Source organism: Onychostruthus taczanowskii, unplaced genomic scaffold (genome assembly GCF_017590055.1).
Source record: "Onychostruthus taczanowskii isolate IOZ18803 unplaced genomic scaffold, ASM1759005v1 scaffold2, whole genome shotgun sequence".
NCBI classification, from domain to species: domain Eukaryota; kingdom Metazoa; phylum Chordata; class Aves; order Passeriformes; family Passeridae; genus Onychostruthus; species Onychostruthus taczanowskii.
The window spans coordinates 8,109,690-8,133,232 of NW_024499239.1; the positions used below are offsets into that span (position 1 = coordinate 8,109,690).

The 23,543-nt window shown below is 43.1% G+C and overlaps 1 protein-coding gene across 7 annotated transcripts in view; it reads right to left on the reverse strand.

Annotated features, from left to right (window-relative positions):
• Positions 1-3,482, reverse strand: part of KLF3 (Kruppel like factor 3) — a 28,478-nt gene extending 24,996 nt beyond the window's left edge. For 4 of the 7 annotated variants that reach the window (XM_041403148.1, XM_041403149.1, XM_041403151.1 and 1 more), the window contains exon 1: positions 2,708-3,482. The gene's annotated coding sequence lies outside the window, so the exon portion shown is untranslated. Of the gene's footprint in view, positions 1-1,952; positions 2,254-2,707 lie in introns of those variants that run through there. The other 3 variants (XM_041403153.1, XM_041403152.1, XM_041403150.1) reach the window with 2 other exon arrangements.
• Positions 3,483-23,543: the final 20,061 nt, after the last annotated feature.

The window sequence follows — 23,543 nt, forward strand, 5'->3', positions numbered from 1 at the left end:
ACCAGTTGGTTTATTACTGTATTTATGCCAGTAGCTAAACAGAGCTCAGGCTTCATGACATCAGAGGCAGCACCCAGCCTGGCAAAGCACCTTCTTCCCAGACAGAGCTGGGGGATGAGAATTGCAGGAAGGATTTCTAAAGCTTGGGGCTGCTCCCGGACAGTGGCTCACTCATGCTCAATACTGCTCCACAGCTGAGAACCAACGTCACTCAGAGCACCCAAGAATATTTTTCTAAGCCATCACATGCTTAGCCTAACACATCTCTGTTTTCATATGCACTCAGAATATGCACTTTATTTCAGAATCTGATTTCCCATGAATTTACTAAGTTTATTTTTTAAGCATCCACATATAAAGCTGAATAAATGAAGTAAGCTGAAGCAGAGGAACAGCACAACTTGTCTGGATTTCATGCAGTAGAATAACTTCAACACTTGTTTTCCTTCAAAGCTGTGGTTTCGAATACTCTCGCTTTTCTTAGATACCTTACATCAGTTATTTATACACCATGGACATAAAATATTATCAAATGTGAGAATGTTACAGCAAATTACATGGATGAATACCACAGCAACACCAGTGAATGCTGCGGGGTTCCAAGGTTGGAGTTTAATAATGAACATGGGGTAAAAACTGGCTAGTGCAGCATCTACACATCAAGGTGTGGGTTTTATGCCAATAGTATCAGTTCCTGACTTCTTCATACTGAATAACTGCAAATATAGGTAATTTGGTGATTGTATAACATCTTTATTATCGCTGAGTCTTCAACTCATCTCACTCACACTGACATCTTTATTTATGTGAAGGCTTTTGCTTTTGGCTAAACAGATGTTGACTAGGTCAAATGTTCACAGTACCTAAGGGCTCCCTTGCAGCTCTGCAACTTAGAGGAAGTTCTGCTTGGATTCTTAGGACAGGGAAAGACCATTTAGCATTCTTTCCTGCCCCTACCCCTCATCCTTACCCCAAGTCTCTCTTGTGATCCTCTGTACCATAGCTATAACAGCGTGTGCAGGGAAAAAAACACCCAGGAACATTTGCCTGCTTGTGAAAAAAAGGCTAATCAAGTCAGTTTCGGGTTTTTTCTATTTTGATACTAGACAGTAACAATAAAGTCTTAAAAATACAAGGTAAAAGCTAATTTGAAATAGGAGTTTTCTGGGTCAGGTGTGATTATCAAATCCAGATGCAATTCCTCTCACACAAGCACCAGCTACTCACATGATTATCACATCAGTATCTTAAAAGTATTTGATGGAAAAGTCACTAGTCAGCAGCCATGTAAGTCTTTCTTTTCGATACAGGTAATATATGTTTATGAATATTAGTTTAAATGAAGTCAAGTCTTCAGAGCTCTCCTATCCGCCACTCAAATTCAGCTTTTCCCAACAATTAAACCTTTAGAGTTCAGTTCCACAAACAGTGACACTTCCTGAATTCTCAGAGGTGAGGAAGTGAATAAAACAGTGGACGATGCATGTACAGTACCTGAAGCAAAAGGGAAGTGCACAAAACATCTTTGAGACATTTTTTAATGTAACTCCGGAATGACCACTTAAGCTACCCTGACCTAGGTCTTTCTCCCAAGCTCCAGGTAGGTGCTGTGATCTCCCAGCGCAGGCTCGCGTTGCTGAGCCTTCCTTTGCCAGGGCTGCCCTAGCTGTGCCAGGCACTCACCTGACAGCAGTCCGAGGCAAGTAACTCCTATTCCCACTTCGGTTAAAAACAAACAAATAAACAAAAAAAATTTAAAAAAGAAACAAAAACCCCAAAACAAACAAAACAAAAAAACAAACCAAACAAACAAACAAGCAAAAACCCCAAAACAAACAAAGCAAAAAAAATTAAAAAAAAGAAGAAAAAAAACCCCACCAACAAAAGACATCTAGCAAAGGAAAGGTTATTTCTAACTCCACACTTCGCTGCTGTGCTGTCCCACGTTTTACCTTCTCCTGCATGGCGGCCAAGCGGTGCTAAGGTGACGTGACAATAAGACGGGCAGGCTTTCGGGAGCCGATTTCATCCTAGACTTCACCAGGAGTTAAACGGGGACATGGCGCTTGCCGAGCAGCTCCGCGCTACGGGAGGAACAGGGCCCGAACGCGAGCTCCTGCCCTGGCATCCAGCCCGTCGCCCGCGGAACCGAGCGAGCCCGCTATACTTTCCACCTCGGTTTGGCCGGGCACGGTATCCCGCCCGGGATCCGATGGCACTTCAGCCTCTACCCGAGGACGCGCCTGTCCCGCCCCGGAGAGAGGCCAGGGGCTGCGGCGGCGCTGGGCGGGAGAGCGGCCCCGAGGGGCGGGCGGCCCGCGGGCCCTCCCGCCGGGGCCAGGCGGGGGGAGGGCACGGGGGAAGGCGCCCCCCGAGCGGCCCCGCCGGCCACACAGGTGCGCTGCCCGCCCGGCGGGCGCGGCGGACAGCGGCGGCCCTCCGCCCCCGGCTGCCGCCGGCCGCACAGCGACATTCCCGGGCGCCACGGAGGGAACCCCCGCGGCGAGTTCTGTTCCCCCTTCCCCGCAACTGCGGCCTGACGGAGACCCGGTTCCCGCCACCCCCGGCGTGGCCGCGGCTCCCGCGGCATCACCTTGCCGCCTCGGGCTCCGCGCTGCTCGCAGCGCCAGGAAACTTTCCTCCTCCGGCACCTCCATCCCGCAGTCGGCACAGCCGGCCCCCGCATTACCCCCGCCCTCACACTTACGCTGGGCAGGCGGTGCGGAGCGCGCCGCGATTTTCCGTCGGCTCCCGCAGCGCGGTAGGGAGCGGGGGCGCTCCGGTGGGAGCGAGGTGCGAGGCCGGCGTGTCCCGCGTCCCCGCGGCTAAGGCGCCTCGGCGGTGTCTCCGGGTCTGTGTGCGAGGAGGAGCTGCCCGCTCCCGCCCTCCGCCCGCTCGCCTTCCCCCCGGGCTCCTGGCACCGGGCCGCGCTGTCACATGACGCCGGCGCCGCTCGCCCTGCCAGGCTCCCCGGGCCGGCGGGGTGAGTGGCGGTGGGAGGGTCACGGCAGGGAGCGCGGCCGGGCGGGTCCCCGCCCGCGGGGTGGAGGCTCCGCCGAGGGGCCGGGGCGAGTCACCGCTCACAAACAGCCGGGCACGCACTGACTGCGCGCCCGCCCTGCCTCCCGGGGGCAGACAGCCTCGCACAGACACTAATTATCCCCAGCAGCCCGGGGAGGAGAGGGGAGGGGAGCGGGGCCGCCCCACCGACAAACCTGCCCGTCCAGCTCCTCCTCCCCGCCCGTGTTTCAGGCAGAGGCGTGCACCTGGCAGCGGCCCTGCGGCGGGGCGCACCCCTCCCTGCTTCCCTCCCTGCGCGTCCACCCCGGCCGACCTGCGGCGGCAGCAAAACAACAGCAACACCCAGCGCTCGGGGGGAAGGAAGGGAGGTGCTCACGCTGGGCCGCTGCCGCCGAGCTGGCTTCGCCGGCGGGGGCTGGGAAAGGGCGCGGGGCGGCGCGGAGCCGGGCGGCGGCTCCCCGGCCCTGGGCGGGAGCGCGGCGGGCGTGGGGCAGAGGTGTCGGCCCGGCTCCGCCCCGGCTTGGCGGCTGGCCCGCCGGGACCGCCGGCTGCTGAGGCCCGTGCCGGGGTGGTTTTTATGGCTGCGCTCAGGCCGTCGTGCCTCAGGTGCGCTCCCGCCGGAGCGAAAAGAGGCTGGGGGGATAGGTGCTGCCAGCTTGCCTCGACTCGACCCCCGTCGCCAGAGGCGGTTCCCTCCCTCTCCCCCCACCCGTGCCGCCCCTGCCTGCCCAGCCTTGCGTCTGGCACCGCCCGGGGCAGGTGTGTGTGCTTGACCCAGCCCGCCCCTCCTGCGGGCTCCGCTCGCCGCGGGAGGGGCCGCGCTGCGGGGCCGCTCCCGCACGGGGCTGCGGGTACGGCGTTGGCTCTGCCCCGGGACTGCGCTTGCTGCTCCAGACAGCGTTCAGCGGAGCGCACTGCCCGCGCCCTCTGTAAAATGGGAGGCACAGCCACAGAAGGAGACCCAGGGGCTTCACTGAGAGCAGTACATTTAAAAAAAAATGTATCTTGGCTGACTGTATCAGTTCCACTGGTTAATGAAAAGTGCTGCCACTTATTCACTGGAATACAGTGTGCTTACAATGCCACATGAAATAATGTTCTCTCCTCACTGATGTACCTAACCACGAGACCAAGGAAGAGGCAACTGCAGTGCTTGGCAAGGCCCTGTCCAGTGCTAATGGCGTGGACAGATGAAAAGCCAATTATATTTATTGTGGATAGACAGGTTACCTGGCAGGTCTTCATTTCCATGCTTTGTTTTGTGGGTAAAGTCACTGGAAGGGGCCGAGTATTTCTGGCTCTGCAGGACCAGTCTGTATATAACTGTCTTAATAGGACCCTAGTGTAACATACCCATTTGGGTGTTTGGGTTGAAATTTCTGTTCACTTTGATTCTTGTTGACCCAATCGATAACGCTGTAAAAACAAAGCAAATAAGGAAGGGGGAAGGATGGGGAAAGTATTTTCACACACAAGGCTGTGCACACATGTTCAGACGATGTCTTTATTCCGAGGATGTTTTAATAAATCCCTTTACTTAGCTTGCTAGTCTCTATGGCTTTAAAAAAGCAAATTAAGACACCAATCTGAAGCCCTGAAGGGTATGACTCAGTGACATAACAATAAATTGTAATATCTCCTGCTAAGTAATTACACCATATCATGTCACAACAAGGTATTGTTGAAATACTATCATGTAGCTCATAAAATGTTGTTTCTTTATTATAAACCTATAAAATAAACAGAATGCTGTGTTACACACATGGGCACAAAATATTTCATTAGGGCTGTGAAAAGGAGCTGCTGTAGTTTTCTTGCAGGAACATGCTCAAGATAAAGTAGGGATGTCCCAGTTTGCATTCTTTTATCCTGGGAACTAGCAGAAGTTAAACAGCTAACTGAAACCCTTAGGTCAGAGGCAGAGCTGTTGTGATGTCAAATCGTGAGAAATGCCAGAATACTTAGTAGTAGCCAGCATGCTGCTCCTGGTGAAGTCACTGGCTTTTCTTGCTATTATCTAGTTTTGCCTCAGATGAACCTGTTTTAATCTGCTGTCATTTTACTGTCTTCTTGTGAAGTGGCAGAGGAGAGGGAGGATTGAGAATGTTGCTTTTGCACTGTCAAGACTGTATACCTTTCAGCATTTTGTTGCCTTCCTGTGTTTGTTTTTGGCAAGTCCAAGTTCTGAAGGGAGCAGAATCTGACTGATTTTAGTGGGAATTGAAAAACCATAAGGGAGAAGCTGGAAGCAGAGAGAGTCCTTGCCATCTGGTTAGCAGACCCAGCAGTTTTAACCATGTCTGGAAGTATTTCTAGATCAAAGGACTGGTTGATGGCAGCCCTTAACATCTTCCACACAATACCTCTTCCATCTCTGCTCTACCCATCATCCCCACAGAATGACTTCTGTCTCAAAACAGAAGGAAGAGGAATGGTATGTAAGTCCTTGGTATTGAAAAAAGAAAGAATGCTGCTTTGGTTTGTAGCACCTGCCATGAGCCCTTGCAGCAAGATGGAGCATTTCACATGATGGGTCCTGGAGGATCCATAATCCCAAGCATTAGGAAGAGTGTTGGCAACATGTTACAAGTTTCTGATAAAAGCAGACGGGAGGTGTTACCTAGAGTGTGTTGAGGGGAACGCATGGATCTCTGGTGTGAATAAGTATTGAAATGTTAAATGAATGGGTATAATATGTTCAGATGTCTGTTGAAAGACCAAATCCTGCCATTTGTTGAAATGAACCCTTGCTACGTTCAGCCAAATTGCCACTGTGATAAATGTGATTGTTCTGTCATGTTTCTGACATATTCTGCTTCCCAAAAATCAGTTAAAATATAAAGGAAATACTTAAGAATTCTGTGTACTTTTTCAGTCCTAAATTCAGCTTCAGGTTATGAGGCGAATTGGAAGTAGTCTGCTGGATCCAAGCGGTACAATTGTTAAGCTGGCATTTCTTCCAAGTTGGTCTGTGTTACAAAATGTACTCTATATATAGTCAGTGAGTGTTATTTATGCAGGGAAAATGTCCACTGGAACCAGTGGGTTTTTTCCTTAGTCTACAGATACATGTTTGAGGGGTTTGGATATCTGTGTATAAACTTATTGTGTTCTGCAGAGTTTCAGGTCAGATAGTCACCTCATACATCTCGTACTCATTGAACAGCTGCTGGAAGGAATGAGGGACAGATCATCACATAGCCAGCAATATTCATTACTTTTGTTAAACACAGTTCACATTTTGGAAGAACCATAAATTTTACAATTAAAATGCTATTAATTTATTGCACCCCAAATGTTTAATCTCCACTGTACAGCAAGGATGCATGCTATAAATCCAAGTTGTTAAAAGCATAGAAATTGAGGCAGTAAGAATTTGAATTGAAGGTTGAAGTACTTAAAAGCTTAGGTATGTTTATGCTGCAGTGATGTACATGCCTGAGCTGGTGTAAAACTAGTCAGCTGGGGAGCTGGTAGCAATCTGGCTGTGGCAGTGTGGACCCTGTAGCTATCTGGAAAACATGCCCAAAAAGCTGGGTAAATACTTGAGTGGTTAGGCTGGCCTGAGCTCAATGGCCAAACTACTACCAGTGCCCAAGACAAGTAATTTAAAGCTTGCCTGGCAGTGTGTCCACAGCATTGCAGTCACATCACTTGTGACTAGCACAGACATACCCTTCTGTGAATTCTGTGACTCAGCCTTGTCTTCTGGCAGATGATTCCCAAGCTCTTCTGGGAGTTCTGTGGCTAGTATCGATTCAGTGGTCCATGGGAAAGGCCTTTGCAGGTGTTAAAAACCCCACAGCACAGCATAAGATGCACCTTTATGGCACTGAAACGTGCTGTGTTGTAACGGTGGGCTCTCGTAGCCACGTGAGCAGCTTGTGAGTCAATCTATGTGTTTGCATAATTGGGTCCTTCTTGTTTGCTTGGGGCAAGGGCAAGGCAGTGAGTAGCCAGGCTTCCTGGCTCTGTCATGCAGGTGTGGACAAGAGGAAACCACTGGAGGAGCTTGGGCAGAGCTGGTATTGAGGTGCATGGGGCCTAGGGCAGAGGCTACTGGGTGAGCCCCTCCCTGCCTCTCTCCTGCCCACACAGGGATGACAAGTCTTGCTGCCTAACCTAGCCCATGTTCATCCTCCTGCCTGTCCCTTCCTGTGGCCCATGGACCAAGACAATTACTGAAGTTCCTCACCCCTGAAATGAATTAACATTTTGTGCAGAAACAAATTTCAAACACCACAAGGTTCTTCTGTGTTCACCACCTCACACAAGGAAAGGACGGATGGCTGCTCTTTCTAGTTAAAACCAACAAGTCACACATGACTGCTTTTAACAAAAATCAGCTCTCTGAGCGCCAGCCCTCAAGTCCATTGCAGCAATCAGAATTACAGAGGCAATTTGTGGGGACTGGGATGTGTGTGTGTTGAATTCCTTGTCATATGTTTATGTTTTTAAGAACAGGCATGATTTTGTCGCAGGTGTAATGACTACTGAAGGCTGCTAAGCTTGAATTTCATTATTTGAAGTGTAGAACGATGGTTGAATTTAGTAGTGATGCCCTTGATGCGGTTGAGGGACACTTGAAGTTTCCATAGCAGGAAGAATAACAAGAATTTTGGAAGCAAGGACAGATACATATGTGTGAAGATGGATTGGTTTGAGACCAAATCTTCATCAAGTATATGCTGATGTGAACTCATGACAATGTGTGGATGATGTTGTAATTGAGAATGACCTTGAGTAGGTGCCCTGTCTCTTAATACTGTTCTTGAGATTTCTATTTCTATAATGGTGTTTTCCTCAGTACTGGGGCTGCAATTTCTCTTCAGAATGCACAACAGGAAACAGAAAGATGACATGGTTCTCTCACACAAAAATATATGCAGTCAGTGGTTTTGTTATAAAAGGTCTGTTGCTTTCAGTCTATATTCACTGTTCCTTCCCAACAGAAAACAATGGAAAACACATGGATAAAAAGTGAGTTACTCTGTTGACTTTCACTGTATAAGGATTTGTTCTGTGCTCTGGAAGCCTTGAAATGATGGTATGTTGGGTTTGCATGGCCAGGTTTTGGTAGCAGGGGGCTAAAGCTGTGGCTTCTGTGAGAAGCTGCCAGAAGCTTCCCCTGTGTCCAGCAGAGCCAATGCCAGATGGCTCCAGGACAGCCGTGCTGCTGGCCAAGGCTGGGCCAGTTAGAAATGGTGGCAGTGACTCTGTGGTAACATATCTAAGAAGGAAGAAAGTTATTGTGCAGATTTAACTGTGGCCAGAGAACAGTGAGACAAGAATACATGAAAGGAACAACTCTGCAAACACCCAGGTCAGTGGAGAAGGAGGTGCAGGAGGTGCTCCCGGCACCAGCACTGAGATTCCCCTGCAGCTGTGAGGTGAAGCAGCTGTGGCCCTGCAGCCTGCGGAGGACCATGGTGATGCTGAGATCCACCTGCAGCCTGTGGAGGGGTCCCACCCTGCAGCAGGTGGAAGCCTGAGATGAAGCTGTGATCCCGTGGGAGACCTGTCTGGAGCAGGGTCCTGGGAGAGATCTGCAGAGCCATGGAGAAAGGAGCCCATGCTAGATCAGGTTTGCTGGTAGGACTTGTGAGCCTTTGGGGAACAGCCTATCCTTGAAGGACTGAGTTTGTGGAGAACTGTTGCCTGTGGGATGGACTCTGCATTGGACAACTGTCTCCTGTGGGAGGGAGCAGGGGAAGGACTGCTCTCCCTGAGCAGTGGCAGAAACAATATGAGATGAACTGACCATAATCCACCATTCCCTGTCTGTCTATGCTACGGGGGAAGGAGGTAGAGCTGGGAAGAAGGGCAGGGTAAGGGAATGTGTTTTTAAGGTCTTACTTTACTTCTAATTATCCTGCTCTGATTTTGTTAACAATAAATTCAGTTAACATCTCTAATTCAAGCCTGTTTTGCCTGTGACAGTATTTGGTGAGCAATCTCTCTCTGTCCTTAACTCATGAGCCCTTCATGGTATTTTCTCTCCCTTGTCCAGATGTGGATAGAACAGCTGTGATGGAACAGCTTTGGTGGGTGCCTGGCATCCAGTCAGGGTCAACCTGTGGTAGATGGGAAATCAAGAGAAGTAATTCTGCTGTTTGTTATTCTCAGAAAATCTTGTAATGCACCAGTTAGATAAAAAGTGGAATTGTTAACAGATGGAAGTTGACTTTGCTACGCAAAAAAGTAATTTAGATGTGTCAGTTTATGTCTGTTTAGGGTCCGTATCACGTAAAAGTCATTTGACTTTGCTCAGTTAAGCAACTCAGTGGAGTAATGCCAGGTTACTCCTAGGGGAAAACTAGGTCTTGATCTTCCAGGAGATAGTTAAGACTAACTATAGTGGCCTATAGTTAAAGCTTCTAGACCTTCAGTTATTCTTTATTTGCTTGAGTGATGGGAAAATAGATAAATTTTAAGAATTTTGTTGAGGTTTTTTTTTGTTTCATTTAAGAATTTATTTCCCCATTTTGTATGGCTTTATATAACTTGAGTAGGAGACAGATTGATCTTTGGAGGTTTCATATATCCAGAGATCACAGGTTTTTGTGTGTCCTGCAAGAATGGAGGTTTTGGGTTTAATATGGGTGATTGAGAGCTGTCTTAAAATATGGAGGATGTTAACACTCCTATCACATCTGGGGACATTGCTTGCTTGTGTAGTTTAGGATGTACTGTCAGGAATTAAAGAGTCCAGTTCAGGTCTGACGTAACTCCATTGACTTACTGGAATTTCCACAGTCACAAATGACTCATAATGCTCAATATTCAAAAACAGACTCCAAAAGCATGCAATTTTGGGAAACAATGTTTGGTTTGGTTTGTTGTTTTGGGTTTTCTTCCCTTGCAAAGCTGGTATTGTATGAAAAAGATACACTGGAAGAAATTGAAAAGTTAATGTAGAACTAAAAAATGTATCTCTTTAATGTTATTGAATACTTACTGAAAAGTTAGCACATTTCTTTGCTGAATTGTGAGACCCTGAAAAGACTTATCAGACAAAATGTAGAATATAATACATTTGACTGAAGAATATACTGAAAATTGGTAAGATATTGGTTCATTTTCTTGCTGTTTGAAAAAGCTCTGCAGGCTCTGACCAGTTTGAACTAGCTGCCATCTTTAGCAGATTTTCATAAATTAAAAATATCACTATATGAAAAAAGTATTTCAGTAAAGGCTGTGACAGCCTGGAGAAGAGATGGTGTCAGGAGACCTAAGAGCAGCCTCCTGAGCACTGGAGGTTACTGAGGAGGTGAAACTGAAGCTGAGGAGCACAGTGTGGAAATGGGAGACAGTGGTTTCCTAAAAATGAGGAAATGGGAGAGGGGAATTCTAGCCAAAACAAGGATAAATGTTGTTTTGTTTTGAAGTTTTGGAACAAGTTGCCCAGAGAAGCTCTGAAATGTTTTCAAAAGGTTTTCAGGATCTGACTGGACACAGTCTAGACAAATCCATTCTAAACTCAGGACCTGTTCTGAAGGGGAGTTTGGACTAAATGACCTCCTGAGGTCCCTTCCAGCCTCACCAACACTGTGATTTCTTTGCTTCTGCATTAAGTACCACTGCTGGGGGAAGATAAGGATCATTATATACTTTAAAATCAGGCTGTTCATGGCAACTTCTAGCTATAAAATGCTGTGCTTGTTAAAAACAAAACCTGAATGAGAACAAATTGCAAGTTAAAATTATCATAATGCAGGCATTAAGAACAAAGTAAAGGAATAGCCAGTGGCTACCACCTTACATACCTCTATGTGTACTGTATACTCCAGCAAGAATGGCATCTGTTGGTTAAAAACTGAGAACAAGTGCTGTTCCCTATTTTAACCAGCAATAACATTTTTTAAAATTACTGCATATTCTAAGTATTAAAGGCAAAAAAATCTAGGAAAATACATAATATCAAAACTTTAAAAAAATTATATCAGCGCGTCTATTTTTTTAAGCATAACTGCTGTTTTCATGATACTTCCAAACTACTTTTGTAAAGCAATGATATTTAGAATTTCAGTGTATATTAAAAAATGATTAATGGGGTGATATCAGCTGTAGTGTGAAATATAGACCTCTTCTATGAAATTTAATTTCTTTGCTTTCTACACAGATATCTAATAATGTCATTATTGATCCACCTATTTTAATGAAAAGTGATTTGACAGAAAATTTTAATTGCGTACTTAGCAATGCAGTTCCTGCAGTAAGAAAAATATATCTCTCTATCTGCAGAGCAATATTCTATACTCATAAATTAATGGGAGAAAACGCCTGTTTGATGACTATTGCTTTCACCACCTGTGCCTCACATGTCCAACTACAGTATGAATGCTAGATGAAATTTCACTTATTCAATATGAGGATATTCTTTGGGACAGTACAGCCAGCAGAAACTTGAGATGAAGATTATCTTGTAGGTCTGGTTTTTCGAACTAGCTAGGGTGTGTTACCTTAATATGTAAGCCAAATAATTACTTATTTACAGAGTCAGCAAATAGTAAGGTCACACTGGCATTTCTGAGCAAAGAATGACACTGAACTGATCGGTTAAAGTGGCCTGAATTTATTTGACGTACTCCATCAGTAGTTATAATTCAAGCAAAGCCCTATGGAATTGTAAAAGCAAAAGTACTGAAATAGAAGGGGATGTGGCATTCAGAACATGGGGGTTACTACATAGGTACCCTGCTTACAGCTCAGTTTATGGTTCAGGATTTCATCCAGAAAGTGAGTGACATTAAAATTATGTGAAAGTAAAGAAACTATTTCACAATACGTGCAAGTCTTTCAGTTGTGCTCATAGTTTCTTCAATGCAATAGGAAAGCGTTTGTACAGTACGTTTTGCCAAACAGCTTCAAAATTTTTCATGAATCAGATAAAACCATCACCAGAAAAACATCTTGCAGTCTAAGCTTTGGGGGAAAACTCACCATTTCTGTTCCTTAATCTACATCACTTCATACCAGTACTACATTTTCAAAAAAGACAAAGTCCTTTTTAAGTCCTCAGGTTTTCAGAATGCATCTTGAAACAGTTTTGAAGGAATCAGGTTGTTCAGAAGAGGAGTCATGGTTCAAACCCAGCTGGTAACTAAGTGTGACACAGCTGCTTGCTGCAACCTGGCCCCCAGTGTGATTGGAGAAGAATTGGGGGAAAAAAGGTTGTAGGTTGAGATAAGAACAGCTTAATCATAGGAATAAAATATAATAATAACACTACTGTAGTAATTTAAATGAAAAGGGATGCAAAAAAAAAAAACCCAAAAACCAAAACAATAAAAACCCCAGCAAAATAAACCCCAGGAAACACAGGTGATGAACACTGTAATTGTTCATCACCCACTGACAAATGCCAGGCCTGTCCCTGAGCAGTGATTGACCTCTCCCCCACCCAATTTCTACACGGAGTGTGACACTCTGTGGTATGGAACATCTCTTTGGCCTCTTTGGGCCAACTGTCCTGGCCATGCTCCCTCTGTGCTTCCTGAGGACCACCTTGCTGGCAGAGGATGGGCAGCTGAAAAGTCCTCGACTTAGAGTATGCATGCTCAGCAACAACTAAAACATCAGTGTTTTATCAACATTATTATCATACTAAATCCAAAACCCAGCCCTGTACCAGCTACTAGGGAAAAAATTCAACTCTCCCAGCCAAAACCTGGGCAGTAGGGGAGTCAGTACGTCATAGAAATTGTTCTTTATTGGCATTTCTCAAGGCAAACTGAGCTTTTTAAAATTTCTTTGTTTGTTTTGTAAGTTTTTTTTTTTGTGAGGAATTTCATTTCATTTCATTTCATTTCATTTCATGTTTCTAACAGAAGGTGGAAAAAGAATTGAAATGTCTGTATATTTAAATATATATCTATGCAGTACAAGCACTGGACTCAGGGCCTCCTGCTTGCCTTGTCAGTGCTGGATCATTTACTATCCCTCTTTGTGGTTACATAAATCCTGTTTTTTTAAATGTAGAGATGCAGTGGACCTGTGTCTGACCTGTTTTACATGCTTTGGGGAACATCTACTAACTTAAGTGTGCACTTTTTTCAAATGGTGTTGGAGACTTTCAAGTACAGCACTATACTCATAGCTTGTGAAGAGTATCTAAATGGCCTTTATTTAATTAAAAGCTACATATGGGTTAAAAGCTCTGGTATCAGTATAATTGGCAGTAAGACAGAGTTGTGAGATATCAAACTGGGGTAGCAGGTATATGCAGGGAAGGTGAAACAAGGCTTCTGTTCCCAAAATCTGCTTGCCTGTATTATTGCCATGTGATGTTGATTAATTCTTACTTCTGGTCCTAAATGTCTGTGCCTGATGTCTCTGTCTCGTTGAGCTCTCTCCTTGTTTCACTAAAGAAGCAGCAGCATCTGCACTGGTTGAAGAGGGGGCATTTGCAGCAGTTGCCAACAAAGGCAAGATTACAATGGCAAGACCCTAACTTAAATAAAAAGCATTTGGCCATTTTATATGCCTGGGATGCAGGGATTTTCTATTTCAGCTTTTCAGTCCTTTCCTTTAGACTTTGGTGACAAGCATCACATACTTGCTAAGGAAATTTCTTTGCTCCAGCTCTGTGAAATAGGGAAGCATGATCACAATTTTCAGGAAACTGGTAGTGTGAGCAGGGAAGTGTGAAAATTACAGTGTCTGAATTAGTAGATACTGTGTTAAATGTTCAAATGTCTGTCTCCGCTCAGAATTGTGGATTTAGGCTTCAATGTTTCAAGAGGTCAAGAGATGAGCCTGGCTTTGTTGAAAACATTGGGAAAGGAGTGCACCATCCTTCCCTCTGACATGCAGGTGTCCACTTGGAGTTCAGTTGTATTTGGTGGAGCAATAGAGAATTTCTGGGCTTTGAGGGTAGTGGACTTTTCCTAAGCAATTTCCTAATTTATGAACAGGATGAAAAAGCCAAATTATTGTATAAGTTGGTTCAGAAACGTCTTTTTCCCAACCATATGACAAAGAAATATTCATGAGTAATAGAAAAATGCCTGAGGCCATGAGCATACTACCATGGCAACATTGCTCAGTTTGCTTTCAGAAAACTGGTGATTTTTGAACTGTGTTTATCCAGCCATCACCACAGATCTTGGGCACAGAGACAGCAGTGACACAACAACTGACTAGCTCTGTTTTTTGGGCTAATTAGCTGGTGTGCTTGGCCACTCCAACACCCTGGGCCTGACTTAGCTTCTTCCAAGGTTGGTTTCTGTACACATCACTGTCCTGAACAGTCCAGACAAACACAAAGTACTTTCATTCCTGTTTCCAAGCTGTGGAGTGTCTGCTGGTGTGTTGCTGTCTCTGTCTGAGCAGTATCTGCTGTTACCCTTTCAATATTTTTTATGACTGTCCTATGACTCGTTTCACCCAGTTGTTCCCAGATGCTTCAGCCATGTTCTGTCCCTTTTGGGCCTCAGGGCAGGCACACAGTGTCCCAGACCTGGAGAGAGGAGTGAAGGGTACCTTCCCCTCCCAGCCCTTTTGCACCAAATGCTCTGTGTGTCAGATTTGCACAGGAGGGTGTTATGTCCCACCAGACACCCTTGCCCTCGCCTCTGCAGAGGCTGGTTATGTAACTTTGTAAGGCTAAGTTCCAGTATCTATAGTAACATTTAAACAGAAATAAAACAGTTCCCAAAACAGGAAAAATTACTGAAAACTATCCAGAAATGAGATTTTACCTCTCCTGGGTCACATCAAAACATGGGTTGTTGGATCTATACAAACTGTAGATGAAAACCTTATCCTTACTGTGTCCTTTGACAAGAGAGATGGAAGAGAGGAAAAGGTCTTTAAAGAGGATACAGTTGACCTGGAGCAGGAACAGGCATAGCCAAGTGGCACTTTCCAAAGCTCCAAAGATGCTTTCAGAAACTTGGTAAGAGGTTTTTAGTAGGGATGAGTGTGGGAAGAGTCATGGAATGTTAATAATGGCTGCCTTTTGAAGTGTGTTGGTGCTGGGAGAGCACTGCTGCTCATGTGCACGTGGAAGATTTGTCGGGGATGTCTGAATTACATGGGACAAAGATGAACAAGATTAGGAGCACATGAAGAAGGCTTTTCAATTTACTCTCCTCTGTCTGCACTGAAGGCATGCTCTCCTCAGGCTTCTTTGGATCCCTTATGAACAGCAAAGTTATTCCTGTAGTGAGCACCTCTCAAAGGAACTGCTTCAGCAAAACCTCACCAGTGAGGCATGGCAAAAGTATGTTCACATCCCAGCCTTTGGTGAACACTTACTGGGAAATACCATCATAAAAATCTGCTGTAGAAATCCTGAAGCTTATTTTTAAAAAGAAATAAAAGTTGTATTTACAAATAAAATACTTTATCAATAAATATGCTGTATTTATTTCTGCAGGCATCAAATCTGTTCTGTCATCTCTTCAGGCCAAACAATGTCCAAAGTCTTCCTTTAGCCTCTTCCATTGTGCCTGTTGCCATTTCTCCTGTTTATGAAGCAGTTGCGGAGTACATCTAGAGAGGGCAATATATTGTGCATACTCCTAATAAAAGACCTGGACAATCTGCTACAGGTATTCAATGAATAGCTGAAAATGTAGAGTTTGGGGTTTGTGGAATCTCCAGTTTTGTACAGAATATATGTATTTTTCTTGGGTAATACTAATGGCTCTTCTAATGCAATTTTCAACTTTTTGGTTTTTTTCTTCTATGCTTGAATAGCATTATATTCTGGTACAAAGTTTCATCTCTTTTTTGAGTGTTCTTGTGGCAAGCAAGAACTATAAATTCATAATACAGAAGTCTCAAATCAGAGCTTTACTTATTGGGTTCCAGAGAGGATTGTAAAATGCATCAGTTATTTAAGATGTAATGTGAAAATAGAAAAGGTACTTTAATTTAAGAATCAAGCTATCAAGCTTAAGGAAATACTATTTTAAAAAATAAGAGAGGTAAAGTAACATTCATTTTCAAAAGCAGCTGAGTTTTATTACCTTAGGGAAATAATTATATAACTCAAAATACAAATTAATGTTTCTCTCAAAAAAAAAAAAAAAAAAAAAAAGCTTTAGCATTTGCCACTAAGTCTGAAATGTTTAAACTCTCAAATCTTCCAGAGAAAATTGTTGCAAACACCAGTCCTTTGGAGGTAGAAGTTCTCAGAAATATGCACTTTGGAAAGTTAGAACCTTTTATATGGACATCATCAGCTAAGAGAAGCCCTCAGTGACATGCATTTTCCCCAGTACTCCAGAAATCAAGACCTACTCAGTTAATAAACTAGTTTTTAGTTACGTGAATAATTAATAAAAACATCATCAATACATTTAAACTTTTTCAAGCAGCTGTGATCAGGGCTGGGGAAGAGAGTTAAAGGCAAATAGAAAAAGGATCAGATGTGGAATACTTTGACCATAAAGGTTATAAATCTTTCTTCAGGTGTACAAAAAACCAAACGTAACAATAGCAATCTTGGCAGGTAGTAATGAAGAATTGGGAGGATCAGAAATTCTAGAGTGGAAAATCAACATACGCACCCACTGGACCAAATTCACCCATGTGCTAATAGCCAGCAACAGCCCAATTCATGCATATAAATCCTATTTACATCCTTAAGTTGGAATAGAAGTATAGGCATAATTTCAAAGATACTTCAGGAGAGAGAGTTTCAGTCTTTGTGAAGTCTCCTAGATTGTACAAAGGCTTGTGTATGAGCCTAACCCAATATACTGCATATATTTCTGGTATAATAATTGATAATGTGTAAACTTAAAATGCTGGCTGTAAAGGTTAGGAAGAATTGGAACCTAAGCAAAGAAACATAAGACATGAATAATAAATCATAAAGCCTGTCTTTTAAGTATGTATCAACAGTAATGGAGTAGTTAGTGTAGGCACAAGGCTCTATATATCAAAACCACTGTATGAACAATGGCCTAGATTCTAAAGCCAGTATGTCAGTGCTTCCAAGGAAATGCAAGGGGCTGCTTTGATAGGGTTTCTCTTCACTAAGCTTTACATGTAAGAGAGTCACCTCTGTTATTACCTCCTGTAGTTTACAGATGAAACAGCATGATGGGGTAAGACCAGCAGAACATTCAGTTCTTAATTCTGCAATAATTAGACACAAATCTTGAAAAAGCATTGATTCTGTGAACATAGTCATTTCAGCTGTGCTGCGTCAAGAAGTTATTTGCCCCTGCATATTTAGCAGAAGATATCCTCGGGTGTGTGCAGTGATAATTGTAATTGAGAGAGAGCAAAGCAACACAGGTGCCTTTTTATGGCAGTGGCTCGCAGGCTGAGGAACCTTGAAAACTCTCTTGTTTCACATAGGCTATCTGTGGAATTCCTGCCATCTATGTGCAATGAATTCAGACAGATCTTAATACTGGCTTCTTTCAATCGAGTTTTGTTATGCACTTGGCATGCTTTCACACCCCAACCTCCCATCTGCAGCCTGCACCTGCATTGCTCAATATTTAACTCAAAGATCTCTGAACTTCCTGGACCATTAAGGTGTCTCTTGCTTTGTGGCTTGCTGGTATGGCTGTTGCTTACCATGAGAAGGGAGTTTAAATGCAGTAAAACAGTGTAGTTTTCCAGTTTCCCCAGTTTTGTTTGAAAAGAGCTCCTGTCTGGCATGCTGCAGCTTTTCCGCAGCACGAAGCATGGGGCACGGAGAGCAGAGTGTAGCATTTACAACCTGAAATGAAAATGCTATTGCTTTGCATTCTCATATTTTCTCTTTCTATACAGTAGCAGAGTGAGTGCAGGGTGTAGTGCTGTCCTTATCACAAACAAACCCACTATTTTCTGCTCTCAGCTACTGAACTGTTTGAAAAAGAGCAATTCCTTTTTCTTATGACTCTTTCTGATAAGCTGGCAATAAAAATTCAGGACTCCATGCAGCCTCTGGTATGACACTCTCCATAACATGCTCTCCACATCCAGCAGCTCCATGGGTTAGAGATACAGTAGGTATTTGCCCAGTGATTTTACAACTACATTGCACCACAAATTATTCACCCTGGCTTTATAGCCATACCTCTCCCTTCCTGATCTGCTCAGTCTTTTCAGAAGGCTAAGTCCAGCATGATAAAGTGAAAGATAGCTCTTTGGAGTTCCCCTATAGGTGCATACAAATTACTGTTGAGCTGCATACTTCATTAGTAAGAACAAGTATTTCAGAATCAAGAGTTACTCCTAAAAATGATAAAATTGTGTGTGTGCTCATCCAAACACTTCTTGAGAATGAGTATATTTGAGTGTACCCACTTAAGAGTGGGTGCACTCAAATATACATAAATGTGTATGTTATCACGGACACACACATAGTGGCTTGGATAACCTAAAACTTGAAGGTTCACTGGCCTGACTTTTATGTGTGGAAGGTGACATAGTCCTTGTGAAGACCTGAGGTCTAATTTACTCTGGAAAATATTTTGGAGCTGGCAAGCCTTCCACAGTTAAGGTCAGAGGAAAGATTGCTTTTGATCATATCCCTTCTTTCCTGGGGAAAAAAAAAAGCCCCAGAAATCAACCAACACTTTTCTGGTACAACTGTGTCTCCACTGGAATTTTACTGAATCTGAAGCAGGAAGTATCACTTAGAATGGCTCTGGATGTGGAACCAGACTGAACTTCAAGCTGGCTTGAAGGGGTTAAGGGGCATGGACTGTCTACCTAGTTACAGAAAATCCTTTATGTGTTACCACACTATTCTAGGCAAGGCACTGCAAGCAATTACTAACCCATGTAAAACTGCTGTTGATGTTTGCAGGCAACAAGTAAAAAGGTGTTTGTTGAAAGAGGCATGGTTTAATGGTCTTAGCACAGGATTGTGACTGAGGATGTCCTGTCTTCATCTTGTGACTGACAGTGATTGCCAGTCTGTCTTTTGACAGGCCAGATGTTCTCTATGTGCTTCTATTTACCTTCTCTGAAATGGTCTACAAAGTTTTACTTAGCTTTTAAGAGCCAGAAATAATTCATTTCTGTTACAAAATACTCTCAAGATATAAACCATCAATCATCAGACTCATATACCTTTTGTTTCTGAGTGTTAAGTGTTCTGGACATGTATTTAATGGAGAGAGACCTTCCCAAAGGCTAAGACCTCATCACATGCCAGTGTAAGAGACATCTTCCTTCTAAAAGAAATTTCTCCTTTCCAACCATTATAGAGATAATCTAAATTATTGACTTAGGCTGACTTTTCAATGGCTAAGGTGAAGTGAAATGGACTCCATCCTAGAAGTTACAGTTGTTTATAAACTGTGCAAAGGAGAAAAGTTTGTGCTTCACATCTCTGGCCTCTGAAATCAAAAGAGCTGCATGAGTGAGAGTGATGAGTGTTTCACACAGGAACTGGATAAGAAGGATTCTAACCCAAAATCAAAACGATTTAAATAAAATCTTCCAGCAAAGCTAAGTTGTTTCCGTGAATTACGGGGAATGGTCTGCAGGGCTGCTTGGACCTTTTGAGTAGAATGGGAACACAGTAAAGCATTTCAACAACTCTGGTGGCTGGCTAGGGAAGATACAAGGCAAGGAAAATAGCAGTTATAGATATTATCACTGCTAGAGAGCAAGGCCAGTGCAATAGTCCAACTGTAAGCCTGCTACATCATTGGGAAGCTGACCAGAGGGAGAGAGTTTTAGGCCATCTGTCCGAGTGGACCAGTAGGGACTCAGAAGTGCTCAGAAGTGACCTCAGCTGCAGGAGGCAGAATGCCAGCCACATTACTAACACAGACTCCTTTGCCAGCTGAGCTTTTTGGCAGTGCTGGTGTCAGCAAAGCAAACATGGCTTAATGAGATTGCAGGGGGAATGACAGGCGATGGCTGTAGGTGGGCAAAACTTCTTTTCAGTTTAATAATAGCTGCAGTTTCACCTTGTGGTGACAAAGTTGCAGATACACCAGAGAGTGACCCCTGGGTGGGACCACCCCATTCAACAGAAAAATGGTCTTTTATGAAAACAGGCTGAAGTCAAAAAGCCAGGCTTGGAATGCTCCAGGATCCACAGTTCATGTTAACAAACTGTCCTCTTACTGAAAGCCAAAATTTCCAAATCCTGGCTGCTTCAATACAGCTAGTCCCTCCCACAGTCCTCTAGGTTTACTGTGTGCTCCATGCAGGGTTTCCAGCTCCCTGAGTGCTTGTGCTCAGTGCAAGGCAGCTTGCAGCAGGGCTGTGTCACTGGGCAGCACTCGGCAGAGGAGCCCACGCAGCACAGTCTGGCTAACCTGTGTTCTGGAAGCTGCTTTTAGCAGGGACAGCCACTGGCTGCACGTTTGTAGCCATAGCAAACAGGAGAGATTTCAGGAAAATGCTAAACGTGAGTTAACATTGCTTGAGAGCTCTCAATTTAAATTTAGAAGTGATTTTGAAGTGGTAGTACCTGTCAGGTAGGACCGGTCTTCTATGCATGGCTGGACCCCATTAAACATATGGGTTATACCATACCTACAGGATTAAAACCTATTAGGTAGGATGATACAATTCAAAACGACATTTTGGATGATCAAGTCTCTGTCTCTCCTGTAGCAGACAACTGTATCATACCTCTCACAATTTGTGTCTCTCTGTAAAGCAATTAGGTTTCTATTTTCATTTAGCGTCTAATTCAGAAATGTATTTCTTTGCTGGTTAGCTACCTACATTATTGTTAAAATGTCAGAATCCCAATTTCCATCAAATGTCAGCATCATGCAATAGCTGAAGAAGTTATTTTAGCTTTTTGGTGTTATGCTCGATTCCATTTTCACTAATGACCTTCACTAGGTTAAACAAATGAGCCTATTGTATTTTCATGTATGGTACCTATCCATTCTTTGGCTCATGCCAGTCATCTGCACTGCTTTTACATCCAGAATTCATCCCTTCTGAACAATGAGTGACCAGAATTATACACAAAATACTTCAGATTTAGGTGAAGCAATGCATATTTCCATGAATATTGTTCCATTTCTAGAGGAAACATTTTATGTGAAATATCCCAGGACCACATTACTTAGCTCATAATTACTTTTGGGTCTAATGGGTTTCCTGTGGTCTTGGTGTCCTCTGTTTTCTCTTCTGTGGTTTTAGTTGATAACCTCCACCAGGCTGCAGGAATCCTTGGTTCTAATCCCTAAACAAAGGAATTAATATTACATTTCATTTATTTTTAACCTACAGGAACACTTTGTTCAATGGTGCATTTGTGAAGTACTTAATTAAGTGTCTCTGACCAATATCAATACAGACAGATAATGAATTCATTATTGGTTTTATTTCACATTAAAAAAAACAAACAACAAACAAAAAAGGATGTACTCAGAGTGTGTGTTGCTTAATTTATGAGACCATTAACATTTGGGTGGGTTAAAAAAGGATAGTAGTAATAATACTGAGTACTAAAAGGAGATCTTTAGAAATTCTTATACCGAAGATATACAGTTTTACTAAATTTGAGTTCTATAGTTTGTCCCTCTGCAGCAAGGAGTATGTATCTACTGCATTCTTCATTAAGAATTTAGCAAGTTCTCTTCACAGTTTAGTTAGACAAAACAATCCTTTTCTAGCCTGAGAACCAAGGACACCTTGCAGCTTCAGGCCCAAAAAGTGTAAACAACAGTGAACAGTGAGTGCAATCTGGGAGGATGCATCACCTGAAGCTGTAACTGGACAATTAACCCCAACTTGTAAATGGACCAAAGCTTATAAAAGTGTGGAAACTTGTGAGCAGACATCCATCTTGTGTCCATCTTGTGTCCATCTTGTGTCCATCTTGGGTAGAGACCTGGCCAGGCTCTTATACTGCCCAAGGTGTATCCTTTGAAGGCCTTTTAATGAATACCTGCTTTATTCCTTTAACTCTGTCTAGCCTCTGTTCCAGGTAGTCTATCCAGGCGTCACAAACACATTCAATAACTTTTCCCCTGATAAAACCATACCTTCATTGTGCAAGGATAACTGAGCAATAAGGCAGTTCAACCAAAGTTAGATTAATTAATACACTTTTGCAATTCAAATATTACAGACTTACAGAGAACTAGCTGAGGTGAAGTTCTACAGCCTATAGATGTTCAAGGGCCAAACATTACTTTTGGTGAAGGATAATATGTTGAGTTGGACAAAAAATGGTTTTATGGTTTTAGCGCTCTTGGAATCACCAATATTTCTCTTTATTTCTATAACAAATCAAATATTTTAGAATAAATATAGAAGGGTAAAGTTCAGGGATAGCATTTTATTTTAAGACTGTGTTTCCCTGCCTTTGAATGCTTGTTATCTCAACTCTGTGGTTCCACTGATGGTATTCTTTTTCTTGACATCTCTATGTATGTTTTGTATACATACCATTCATGAAGATGCAAAAATATTACATACAGTGCAAGAAAGGCTTATCCATTGTCTTTTTATTACTGTCAGTTCTTGAGAAATGGAAAACATTGCTTGCTTTCTTTTTCATTCTTTTTAATTTTTTGCTCTATTTCAAGCCTACAGAGATGGGGCCTTTGGGAGCTATGACATTGTTTTTCCTACTTTGAGGAAAATGTAACTGTCATCCAGCAGTGCCTTATCTGCCACATTTCTCTGCCTGCAGCAAAGTTTTATAGAACAACTTGTTTATATGTGTGGAGGATCTTTGGCTACCACATGCCCTCTGGCTTAAATAGTTATTCCTGGGAATCAGACCAGTCATACTTCTTTAAAAATAAAAGCTGTCAGGTCATTTTGGTGCTAGCACTGTTTGAAAAACAAGATAAAAAGCTTTACAAAAAGAAATATTAACCAGACCAAAACAATGCCATAGTCTCCAGAAACATTTCATGCTCCAGGTGAGTTTGATGTTCACAAGAGAAGGACAAGCCTATGGGTAAATAAGGAACTTTATTTTTTTTCCCCCAGCTTTCAGTGTAGCAGATAACCAAAACGATCCCAATGTCTCAAGGGTCATACCATGTCTTTGCTCTGCCTCCAGTGGACTTTGTGTTGTGATTTTGGTTTACTTTATCTTCTTGGACCTCTGGGATCTGTTGTATGCAAATACCAATTGTCTTATTTTGGGTATTAAAAGAGTTACTATAAAAGTTGTCATATATTAATACTGGTTTGGATTTTCAAAGACAGGAAAATGAGGTAGATCCCCATAAGTAGCAAGGTCCACTAAAGGCCATGGGAAATTTAACTATTAAAACCAGCTATCCTTGCTACTGTATAAAGATGCATATGTAAGTTAAAATATATCATGTATAGTATGCTAATAGTTAAATCCATAAATGTCAGCTGGTGCAGCACTCAGGAGAATAAGGAAATTGTGGAAAATATATCTACAACCTTTGATAAGAATTAAAATCTTTCTTTTAATATGCCTTGCTGAAGAGGATCACAGACTTTTAAAAGAGGATTTACAATCAGAGACAGGGAAAAAGCAGGGGCTGACTTGCCAGCTAACCCTCTGCTGCTCTAAAGACATGCAATTTTAAGTTAAAAATCAGAAGTAGATTCCTTATAGTTGAAGTCGGTGTTGTAGCTTGAAAAGAAAG